Below are 12,999 nucleotides of genomic sequence, written 5' to 3' on the forward strand. Positions count from 1 at the left end.
TGGACAGTGTCTGTGATGTGCACACCTCCCACATGCATGTACAGTGGCATATGGAACTGCACCTGGGTTGTTGGGCCCATGTTGTGTGCATAGATTATCATCAGATGTTTCAGTCTTGGCCACCTGTGCCGGGAACTGGTAATGGACAGCAGGTTACCCCTGCACCTACATTGATAGTATGCTAATGACATTCCCTGGTGTCAGAGGCATCTGTCCATACAGGGCATGTAATGTCCTTTGTGGGTCACATGTGATGGCCCTACAGGTGTTGCAGTTGTCCAGTGGGGAACATGGGGAAGGTACACTGTCTGCATGTATGTGCCTATTGGACAGATGGACAGTGTGCCATGCCCTCTGTAGGCCACTGCATTCACTCCATAGTTACTATCAGTCGCCAATATGCAGTGTACTAATCACATATTGGCTGTTGCCTCGCGGTGTGTGTGTGTGTGTGTGTGTGTGTGTGTGTGTGTGTGTGTGTGTGTGTGTGTGTGTGTATGAGACATGGGGTGAGAGTGTATCTGGGTAATACTGGGGTTGCTAACTGTGATTGCCTGGCCTTGATGTCACATGTATGGGTATAGAGTTGCACACCAGCCTCTCGGCTATTTCACATCTGTTATCCCTGTACAGTGGACCTTGTGATATATATACTAGGGCCATCATATAAGAAATTTGCTTAACCCACTCCACATTGGGCCCAGGTGTCACACACTCCCACCCACCTCCACATAGGATATGATTTACAAACACACACACACACCTGGCATGTCTGGGAGTAGAACCCCTACCTAACTAGTTTATTACACTACAGCACTACTCAGGTATAGTACATGCCACAGAGATTACGGGAGTACTCCTTCCCCAAAGGTGTATATCACATTGGCTGACATCAGCAGGATAGTCAAAGTAGGGCATTTGACATGTACTGAGTGTGACTAGCCTAAAATGCACTGTACCCTACACAGACATTGGAACACACACAAAACATCCACAACTGACTTGTGTGGGTATAGAACCCCTAACAGAGGTCTATATCACACTACAGCATGGGGCTGTTATAGAACTCACCATGGGGATGACTTAAGAACTCCTTCCCCAAAGGTGTATATCACATTGGCTGACATCAGCAGGATTGCCAAAATAGGGCATTTGACATGTACTGAGTGTGACCAGCCTACAATGCATTGTACCCTACACAGACATTGAAACACACACAAAACATCCACAACCAACTTGCGTGGGTATAACCCCCCTAACAGAGGTCTGTATTACACTACAGCATGGGGATGTTATAGGACGCATCACAGGGATTACTGGAGAACTCCTTCCCCAAAGGTGTATATCGCATTGGCTGACATTAGCAGGATTGCCAAAGTAGGGCATTTGACATGTACTAAATGTAACTAACCTAAAATGCATTGCATCCTACACAGACATTGAAACACACACAGAACATCCAGACCTGCTATAGGTGGGAAAAGAACCCTACCAGAGTTCGACATCACACTACAGCAGCACGCAGGTATGCCATGCACTATGGAGATTACTGGGCTACAGCCTTTCCAGATGTGTATTTCTGGGTGAATGACATCAGCAACCTTGCCACAGATGAGCATTTGACTTGTAGGATGTGTGACTACCCTAAAAAGCATTGCTCCCTACACAGACACACACATGCCATGTCTGGGAGTAGAACAGCTACCTAACTACTGTATCACAATACCGCAGTACACAGTTACAGGACATGCTACAGAGATTACTGAGCTACCTTTCCAGAGGTATATTTCTAGGTGGATGACATCAGCAGCCTTACCAAAGTAGTGCATTTAAATTGTAGGGGGTGTGACTACCTAAAAAGCATTGCTTTCTACACAGACAGAGTCAGACAGACACACACACGGTTGCCAAGGCTGGGGTTAGAACTCCTACCCAACTAGTTTATCATACTACAGCAGTACACAGTTACAGGACACACTACAGAGATTACTGGGGTACAACCTTCCCAGAGGTGTATTTCTAGGTGGATGACATCAGCAATCTTACCAAAGAAGAGCATTTCAATTGTAGGGGGTGTGACTACCCTAAAACGCATTGCTTTCTACACAGACTGAGTCAGACAGACACACATACACAGTTTCCAAGGCTGGCGTTAGAACTCCTACCCAACTAGTTTATCATACTACAGCATTACACAGTTATGGCACATGCTACGGAGATTACTGGGACACAGCTCTCCCATAGGTGTATTTCACACTGGATGACCTCAGCAGGCTTGTCATAGTGGGGCTATGGGGAGGACAGTGTGTGTGCATGGGCCATAATCCATTCATCTAGGGGTTGACATGCCACATGCAGGCACAACCTGGGTCATATTTCACAGGTATGTGTATGCAACTGCTAGATGACTACTTCCTTGCACAGTCATGTTGCATAGCTGGCACATGCACCACATACTCTGTAATGCTGACAGATACCAGTGGCAAGTATCTGCAGTGAGTGACATCTGATCCTCGTGTGATTGTGGCCCTTCGCCTGTATGCTTGGTGGGACAGGCCTGGATGGCTCCTTGTCACAGTCACCCACTTCCACACATCTATGTATGTCTACCTTTGGCTTATTATAGTGCGTTGTCCTTACATATATGCCTGTTGTCCTAGCCACTGTGCGTGCAAAGCATGAGTGGGGCATACTGAAGAATGTCTGCACTAACATCTGTGGCTGCCATATATGTCTGATCCACTGGTGTTTGCAGACATGGCCTTCTTGTGTAAGTGTGTGGGCATGCCCAGTATGGCCATCTGTATTGAATGTGTGGCTTGAGTCCAGGTTGTTTGTACTCCAGTGCTGACCTGTGTGTTGTACACCTACAGGTAGCATGCTGTCTCTGCAGGGTATCAATTGATCATTTGGCATGGACTGTTACTACATTTCTGCATTTCTAGATTTCTGCATTTCTGCATAGGATGGGGGGCCCACCTGACTATTTCTACATTTCTACACAGGATTGGGGGGCACACATGACTGTGACTAAATTTCTACATAGGATGGGGGGGGGCACACCTGACACTTGTACACATTTGCTAGGACTGTACTAGCATTACTGGCTTTCAGTCTGTTCTTTTACCTATCATGCTGACTAGAGGCAAACCAGAATACCTCTCAACCTCTTAGAGCAAAAAATTTGGACAAAGCCTAAAATGGTGGGGGAACAAATATGAACAGATTTTTAAATACTGCTCTTACAAACTTAGAAAGTTGATAGAATAATAGGTTTTGCATTAACATGCATTTTCTGAAGGGTGTGAAGTCTTAAACTCAAATGTTTGTCATTATTTAATGACTTCAATCCTCAGCTATTTGCCAGAAAAGTACAGATTTTAGGAGGAACACACCAAAATATGAAGCAAAAATCTAGACATTCTGCAAAGATCTGTACAGTTGAGAGGTGTGCATACCTCATATCATGCGTTCCAGCCCCAAAATCCGGACAATACCAAGAAAGGAGGGGGGGTATCCATATTCATCAAGGACACCCACACCTCAAGATTGGTGGCAACGCACGATGCATCGGAGACCATCCAGGTGCAATTAACCATAGGCAAGACTGCTCTGCAATTTGTAGCATGTTACAGGCCACCCTCGCAAACTCAGGAACCTCACATGGCTTTCCTGAAAACACTGGAGGGGATAAATGTATCTCCGAACACCATCATACTAGGTGACTTCAATTACCCTAATATAGACTGGGAACACTACTCAAGCCCAAACACTCTAGCCCAAAAGTTCCTGGAATTCATAAACTCAAATGCCATGGAACAACTAGTCACCATCCCCACAAGAGGAGAAAACATACTTGATCTCATCATCACGAACATGGGAGCACAATGTTCAACACCGGAAGTATACCCCTCACTGGTGAGATCAGATCACAAACTAATCTCGCTGGAGGTCCTCATCCTGCCCCCACCTGAAATAAAAAAGACCACAGTAAAGAACTTCTCGAAAGCCGACTTCACACTTCTAAAGACTAGTGTGGTCTCCTTTAAGGCCCCGAGCCGGCAGTAAACATTACTCAAGCCGCTGAATCACTTACAAATGCCTTCTACCAGCACCTGCAGGGCTGCATGGATCAGGCAATCCCAAGCAAAACAAAGACTCTTTGTACCAAAGGCAAGCGTCCAGTCTGGTGGACCCCAGCCATAAACAAACTCTACAACAAAAGGAGGAAGCTACTACAAGATAGAGCAAAATCCTTAAAAGGTAAGACACCGCTGATCACTATAAGTAAAAAGCTAAGAGGTCTCATAAAATCGCCCAAAGCAAATTTTGAGAGAAAAATAGCTAAGGACTCAAAAGACAATCATAAGGCATTCTTTAGCTATGTTAGAAACCTGGGAGGAAACTCCCAGATATGCTCAGAATTAGTTCAAAATGATGTGAAGATTACTGATCCTACAGACATTGCCAACATACTGGCTGACAGGTTCAGTGCAAACTTCTCCCCAAAAGGAGAGATATCTATACAAAATGATTGTAGCCCCCCAAACATCTCTAATGCCCAGGTGAGAACTGCTCTCTCCAAGGCAAAAAACACAGCATCCATGGGACTTGATGGTGTCCCCGGCTGTGTGCTCCACGAACTCAACGAGGAATTAAACCCGCAGTTAGGACAGCTGTTTAATCTTAGTCTCACCTCTGGATACGTACCCAAGGAGTGGCGCACAGCGACTGTGGTCCCACTTCATAAAGGAGGTGCCTCCACCGACCCTGGAAATTACCGTCCCATTAGTTTGACAAGCCTTATCTGCAAAGCCATGGAGAGGATCATAATGGATCTCATAAATAAAGACATAGGGAATTTGCAGACTTTGGATCCAACCCAGTTTGGCTTTGTCAAAGGCAGATCATGCCTTTTAAACTTGGTTGACTTTTTCGAAACAGTCACCAAGGCCATTGATGAGGGAAAGGCAGTCCATACAGCCTACCTCGACCTGGTGAAGGCCTTCGATACAATACCCCACTCGGGTATCATTGAAAAACTCATCAGCTTAAATGTAAACCCATACATCACAAGATGGGTTGCAAACTGGCTGAGTGACAGAACCCACAGGGTCAGAGTTGCTGGCGCCATGTCAGACTCAAAGCCTGTCACAAGTGGTGTACCACAGGGCTCAGTCCTGGGCCCACTCTTGTTTGGCATCTACTTTTCTGAAGTACAAGCAAACACAGGAGGGTTATAGCTGACAAAATTTGCAGATGACTGCAAACTGGGTGCCGTAGTCGAAAACACATCTGACACAGATATCCTTCAGAAGGGTCTCACAGAAACGGATAACTGGTGCCAGAGCCATGGCCTAAAGTTAAATGCCAAGAAATGCATAGTCATACCCTTCGGGAAAAACAAGGTTACCCCTAGCTACCATATAGGTGGCAATCCACTGAGCACAGAAGAAGTTATCAGGGACCTGGGGACCCAGGTTGACAGTAGCCTTTTATTCGACACTCATATTGCTAAAGTAGTTAGGAAGACCTTCTACATTGCCCACCTTATCATGAAGGGATTCACATCTAGATCAAGGGAGGTCATAGTCTCCCTATACTCATCACTCATCAGACCAATGATTGAGTACAATGCCCCATTCGGAATGTATCTGACCCGACACTTGCAGCAGCTGGAGAGGCCACAAAAGTTCCTCACCAAAAGGATAAAGGGTCTCAAAAATCTGTCTTATGCTGCCCGACTGAAAGAACTCCAGCTCTATTCAGTTGCTTACCGCTTGCTCAGAGGTGACCTGTGCCTGATATACAAGGCCATGTCAAACCCAGATTTGATGAACATGCTTCACCTCAAAAAATCTAGACCCCTCAGAGCCGCAAGGGCGGGAGACTTAAACCTCGATACGGTTATTAATAGGATGTGCTGGAGGGATAGATTCATCACCCAAAGAATCCCTATGCTGTGGAACAAAATCCCAGTATATGTGAGGCAGAGCACCTTGCTGGCCTTGTTCAAGAGAAATCTTGACCAATGGATGGGAGATCGCAGATATACCCCAGGGATTACCTCAGTGTCACTGCTCGACAGAGGCACAGCAAAATAATGGGCATAGTTTCTCCAAACTAAAGGGGTGGCGTAAGCCACAAAACTATGGGCTAGGCTTGTAAATGCCCTCGGGCAGATAGCCTAGTATGAACCTATGAACCTATGTACTACATATCTTTGCTTTTAATTACCTACATATTAGTTTCTGACTTCCTACCCTTCAGAACTGACATCCCACTGCCTGACCTGCTGCAGTCTGTCTGTGTAGGCCTGAGGGGAGGTTAACCATAGGCCTCATTGAAAGACATAGCACCACCTTTGTTTGTGTTTGTCTACACCTGTTTTCCTGACTGTGACTGTTGCTGGGTATGTGACCACCCCCCCCAACCGGAATGTGTGAGTCACTTACCTTGTGGGTGTCCCAGTATTGAGGGTGGTGCTCCAGGGCTGCCTATGTCAGATGCACGTAGTACACTCCCTACACATGGTTAGGTACAGGTAGTGTAATGTATGACATCCCTTTTACTGTATGTGAGAGTCAGAGGGAGGTGTTATTCCCTGGGTCCATCCTGTGTCAGTGTATGTGCTATGCGTTGCCTCTTTGCCAAGGCCAGGGCATACTGGGCATGCCTTCTTCTGCCTACTGGGGCAGGCTCAGGTTGTTCCTCCTCTGAGTCACTCTGTACCTGTGCAGGCCTTGGCAATGGTGGGGGGCTGTGTGACCCTGCCCCATGCTGTTCCTGCAGCAGCTGTTTCCACAGAATCATATTGTGTAGCATGGCACATATGATGACAATTTGGGTACATGTAGCTGGTGAATACTGCAAGGCTCCACCGGATGTGTCCAAGCACCAGAACCATGACTTGGGCATCCCAAACCCATGGTGTATTATAATTCTGGTCTGTGCATGTGGCTCATTATGGAGTTCTTGTTCAGGTGTGTGTGCATTTCTGAGGGTGTCATCAGACACGGTTCCAGTGCGTATCCAGCATCCCCCACTAGGTGACTGTCAGGGATATCCCCATTGGAAAATGTGGGAATCATGATAGCTTCCAGGGCAGCCAGCACACACATTCATTATTATGCCCTGGGCATCGCACACAACCTGTCAGTTGATGGAGGGGAAGCTCTGGCGGTCGATGTAGACCCTACCCTGCTCACCTGGTGGTACTTTGATGCTTATGTGCATGCAGTCTATAGCACCCACTACCTCAGGATATTCTGTTATTTGGTGGAACAGTTGCATATTGCTGGCCAACACCTCACAGGTGTTGTGGAAATATACGTGCTCACTGGCATGTGCTGACATGGCATACAGGAACTGGTGGAGTACCCTGGATGCTAATGCCTGTGAAATCCCCATCATATCCCCAGTTGGCCTTTGGAAGGTACCTGTAGCTAGTATTCTTAGGCCTACACATACCTTGGTATCCACTGGGATGGGTTCCCCTCTGTTACTTCTGTGTGTGAGGCGTGGCTGGCACAGCTCAACAATTTGCTGTAGGAGGTCCCTGCCCACCCTATAGTGCTCCACTATCTCCAGCTCATGTAGCCCCTGGTAGGGTACCCTGGGTCGGTACACTCCTCTCTGTCTCCTCACTGTGGGTTGGTCAACAACATTCACGTCCTCACCACCCTCGGTCTCTTCCACAAGTTGTTGTATGATAGCTATTGCAGCCCCTACCATTTTTCTGCTGTGAGTGTTAAAATTTCCCTGCTTGTTTACACCTCCTAATAGTGTTCTAGGCTGGCTGGTCTGCTGCCTGTGTAATTGGCTACTTCTGATACATTTCACCTGCCATCTAAGCTAGTTCTCCTTGATTGCCTTCCTACTGCTGTTTTCCCTTCCCATTGCCTTCCTGTTTAAGCCCGGGGGCGTGCCGCACAAACAGAATGCTCAAAGGTGCACAGTTCTTTTTTCTTCCTGTAAAACCCGGTGTGCAGCACTCACACCCACTTAGGCTTTGTAAAGAGTGCTAAGCAAGTTTAGACACACCCCCTAGCTTAGCTGGGCTAAGCTAGGAGCATACTCGAGCCACAGGGCTCCAATCTGCTTACAGTATACCTTACATCCCCCATGATGTCACCTACCTCCTAGGCTTGCACCAAGCTATTCCTACTCTTACACTGTTGGGACCTGACTCACATGTCTCCTCATTTGCATAGGATTGCCTACTAATGCATAGTTACATGTCTCACACTGAGCCTCCCCCCTTAGCAACCACTACTCACTGGCCAGGTTGTCATCTGCCTGCCATTGACTTGCATGGCAGAATAGTGATTTTAGTTAGACTGCTTATTTTAGGTTTATTTTATTGCTTTACTCCCGATCCTATTTTCGCGCCGCTGCCCTACGCTTAAACAGCCATGTTCGGCTAAAAACAATAAAAGTTGATTTTTGTATTTTTTTTTGTTTGCAGTGCCAATGGCCTTATACTTGGCCATTGGCATGCTTAGTGCACAATATGCAGCCTTTATTTGGGGCTATCACAGCTCCATTTTGGATTTTGCAGAAATGTAATCGGTTCTGAGTACATTTCTGCAGATAGCACTAGTCCTGCATGGACTGTTGCAAGCTTCCTGAATTGCAAAATCACCTCATTTGCATAGATTTCTCCTGCAAATGGGGTGATTTGCATACCAGGGTTTATTCCGTGCAGGATTAGTGCAGGAGCGCTCGTGCATGCCCCTGCAGGCTGTTCCTTGATCGCATGGCAGACATATTGCCTGCTTGAGTTAATGCACTGATCTTACACTCCGTGCAAGCTTTTGAGAATCCGGGGGATTGTGTAAAATAATTATAATCTTTTGTGGAAATCATTTGTATAATTTAGGTATTTCTCCATCATTTCCAGGAGAATTATTAGATTTAATAGCTTTTATTTTTTGATAAATTTCTTGTAAAGAAATAGGTTTTAATATTTTTTGTAAAGAAGAGATTTTTTTTTTTAACTAAAGAAGGATCAATTTCAGTTACTAGATTCCCACTCTATTTGTTTCTGATTGATTAAAAAGTGAATAATGATTTCTAACATTTTCTAATATATCACCAATATCTGAACTTAATTTATTAGTTGTTGTTCATCTTTTGGCTTTTTCCCAGTAAGGGGTCACCACAGCGGAACTCCGGTCTACTAATAATTGGCAGTAGATTTTTTTTTACGAAACGCCGAGGTGCCAACTCGACGCTCAACCTTCAACAAAGGCACGCCCATTTACACACGCATGTCTTTCGAATGCTACCCAACCTCGGGGAGGACATGCAGACTCCACACAGAAGGCACTCCCAAGCCAAGCCGAGAATCAAACGGGAGAACCTCTTGCTGTGAGGTAACAACGCTACCACCGTACCACAGCGGCAATTGAACTTAATTTATTAGTAAATGTTTTTTAATTAGTTAATATTATTATTATTAGTTTGAAATGTAATTTTTTGGTTATAGTTATTAAATCTGTAGAAGATCTTGAATAAGATGCTATTTTGAGCTTTTCCAAAGCTAACTCGGTTTTATATAATAATAATTCATTATCTTTATTAGTTAGAATTCTAATGTCATCTTTATTTTGTCCTAAATTCCCTTCATCTTTTTTATGTTTTCCTTTAACTTTAACTGTATGCCTAACCATTCTTTATTCCATTCCTTTAATTTATACTTATACTAGGAGATTGTCTTACCGTGAATATATGCTTTGATGAGTCCCATTCATTTTATATTTGAATCTGATGTTTCATTAAATAGCAGACATTTATTTCTTCTAATAACCATGTTTTATATTCATTCATTTTAGTAATACATAATGGAATTCTATCAATAAAAGTTAGACTTTTAAAATGTATTTCTGTTTGCAATACTAATGCGTTATGGCCTGAGAAAGGTCATGATATTATAGTGAAATTAATTCTTTTAGATGTAATATTTTGGGAAATCAGTAACTTATCAATTCTCATTTGAGTACCATAATTGTAAGAGTAATGGGTGAAGTTTAAATCATTTTTATCTTTGAAACTGAATGTGTCCTTAATATTGAAAGTATATTTTCATTCTTTAAGCGACTTTGCAATAGAGAGTAATTTGAATTTTATACCTGAATTAGACTCAGTATCATCTAATATATAATTAAAGTCACCTCCTAATATTAAATCTCCCTTATAATTGTTTATTATAAAATCAAGATTTTTTTAGCTGTTTTAATTCCCATTCAAGGAAACTAATATAAATTTACCAAAGTCCAGATCCAATTACAATATATTATAATAATCAAAGTAACAAAAACTTGTTTGTCTTCATGTTTAAATAAAATTTAAGGCATATGAATCTCCTTTTTTCCACAATATTGCTAGTCCCGTTTTTTGTATTTAAAAGAAGAATGAGTTAAAGTTATATATTCATTAAAGTTCCAGAAATGAATGTCAGTATCATGAGAAAAATGAGGTTCTGGAAGAAGTAAGACATGAGGTTTATTAAGTGCTAAATATTTTTGTAAATTTGCCCTCCTTTGGGGATTATTAGACCATTAATATTTAATGACAATAAGTTCAATTTCATGTTCTAAAAAAAAGAAAAAGATAATTTTTTTTAAAGATTATATATGATCTTGAAATTAACATATTTAAAGAAATAAAGGTCTAGGGTATAATAAAGGATATAATAATAATAATAGTAAAACATATTTACTTCTATAAAAACCTACACATGGAATAAATATTATTCCTAGCCCTCATTTGAGGAAATCATATCTCAAGACTAACTCTTTCCCATCACGTAAATGACAAAAAAGAAAGTATTCAATAACATATTGGGAGAGCTCTGCAGTAACAGATAAATTTAATGGGAATTTTAATCTGATTTTAATTTGCATATAAAATAACCACAAAAGAAAAAAGTAAGAAAGCAGAAATAATGATAATATGTACATTTTATAAATTATTAGTACTCCTGTTTCTACCTCTTACAAATGTAGAACCCAACTCTTACCCCAACTGTATGGTTACAATGATTTCATATCACTTTGTTTGATGATTTACTAACTAAGTACCAAATACCTTTACAGAACAATATAAAAGCATTTAACATACCACAGAATGCAATGAAAAATGAACAATCAAAGGTAAAACCATTTGGTTCAAAATATTAGCACTGATGTTTATCCCTAGAGGGAGATGACTTAAATAACTACCAAGCCCTTTACATTTTAAAATGATTATAGCTTTTATACTGTGGTTACCATATTAAACAAAAGCTGACAATAGAACTGATTATTAGCAATGTTAATCAGGTAACTGCATCTTTTACAACTGACCCAAAGAAGAGAGAGATTAAAATTAAATCTAAGATGATTTGAGCATTTGTAAACAAAACATAAAGAGAACAAATACCTTGCCACAATTTCATATTTAAACATCTTGCCATATTTTTCTCATTAATATAAAGTTCTGGGAAATGTATTGATTCCAAGTATAAAACAAATTTGTTGTGTCTATGTATATTCAGTACAACCATTAATTAAAGGTAATGAACTTTGCAAAGTTTAGAGAATAACTGTTGAAATTGAGTCACTTTCTACTGCTCTAGATTTCCCCTTGAGTGAGATAAAAAGAAAAAATGTAGTTGTCTCTATATAACATAGAAAATAGTTCATGAGCTAAAATATAGCTGACATATAAATAAATGTTTTAGTACATTTTATATCTCGTACAATTATGAAATAAACATGCAGCAAATAAGGATGTACTAATTATCTTGCTTGATTTATGAAGGGTAGTTTAGTTTCTAAGTTATACAAATTACAAATTTAGTTATTGGACAACTGAAAGCAACAACCCTTTTTCTTTTTGCTAATGTTGCGTTGTATTCTAGTGGATCACACAAATCTGAGCCTAAAAATTATGAGAGAGTCATAAGTTATTATTCATTAAAAAATATGGGAAACCCAAATCATGCATCAAAATTTAAATAAAACAAAAAAGAGCAGTCATAAAAGGATGAGCTTTTGAAGAAACATTGAAAGCTAAAACTCACTTTAAATCCTTAAAAGCCTTTATGCAGCTGAATAGAAACAATAAATGGTCTGATCTTTGTGTCTCTGTGAAACATTTGACATGTTGTGTTTCAATGCAACAATAACACTAATAAAAGTAGGTAAATGCATTATTTGAGATGTGAGGTTAGAGGATATACACTGTACTTGTTATGTATTATTATAGTACTATAAAACCCTAATGTACACAAAACCTACATTGAGAAGACCATTAGGTGGCGCCCTTAACTAATGTAAACTATTACATAAACTAATATTTTATTTCTATAAGAATGCAGTTTTATACCATAAATCCATTACTTACAAGTTAAGAAAGAGATTATACTAAAAGCTGTATGTGAATATGTTGAAGCCTATACAGTTATAGTTGAAAAACTGTAGGCTAACGGTGAAAATATCTGTTCTCACTTTCAAGTGTCCACTAATAGAGAAACCAAGCTGTGTCAGTTGTCTTCCACTGTGCACACTGAGCACAATCAAGATGTCTCTGAGAAAGATGCTGCATAATCTGCAAAGAACAAATCCCCTCTAGTCATCACCTCCATCATACTGTATTTTTCTAATCCCCCCACTAAGACAACGTCTGGTTTCTCTTTCTTTTTTCTCATTCTATATGAGAACTAAAACTTCTCAAGTAAAACCCCATCACAGCAACACCATCAGCAATATCAACAATATTAAGTAAATGAAAACTGCTTTCCTGGAATCAAGCTTTACATGGGATTTTTTATTTTTTTTGCTTAGTAGGCTTGTTGACTAATCAAATACATTATGCTATATAATACAGCAAAATGAGTACAAAAGATTACGTAGGACTCCCATCATGGTTCACAAATGAACTGACAAACAAGCTGACTTCCTTAATATTAAATGGATGTGGAGACAAAACTAAATAGGATAAGGTTGACAACAT

Source organism: Protopterus annectens, chromosome 11.part0 (genome assembly GCF_019279795.1).
Source record: "Protopterus annectens isolate FY-2018-M chromosome 11.part0, PAN1.0, whole genome shotgun sequence".
Lineage (NCBI taxonomy): Eukaryota > Metazoa > Chordata > Ceratodontiformes > Protopteridae > Protopterus > Protopterus annectens.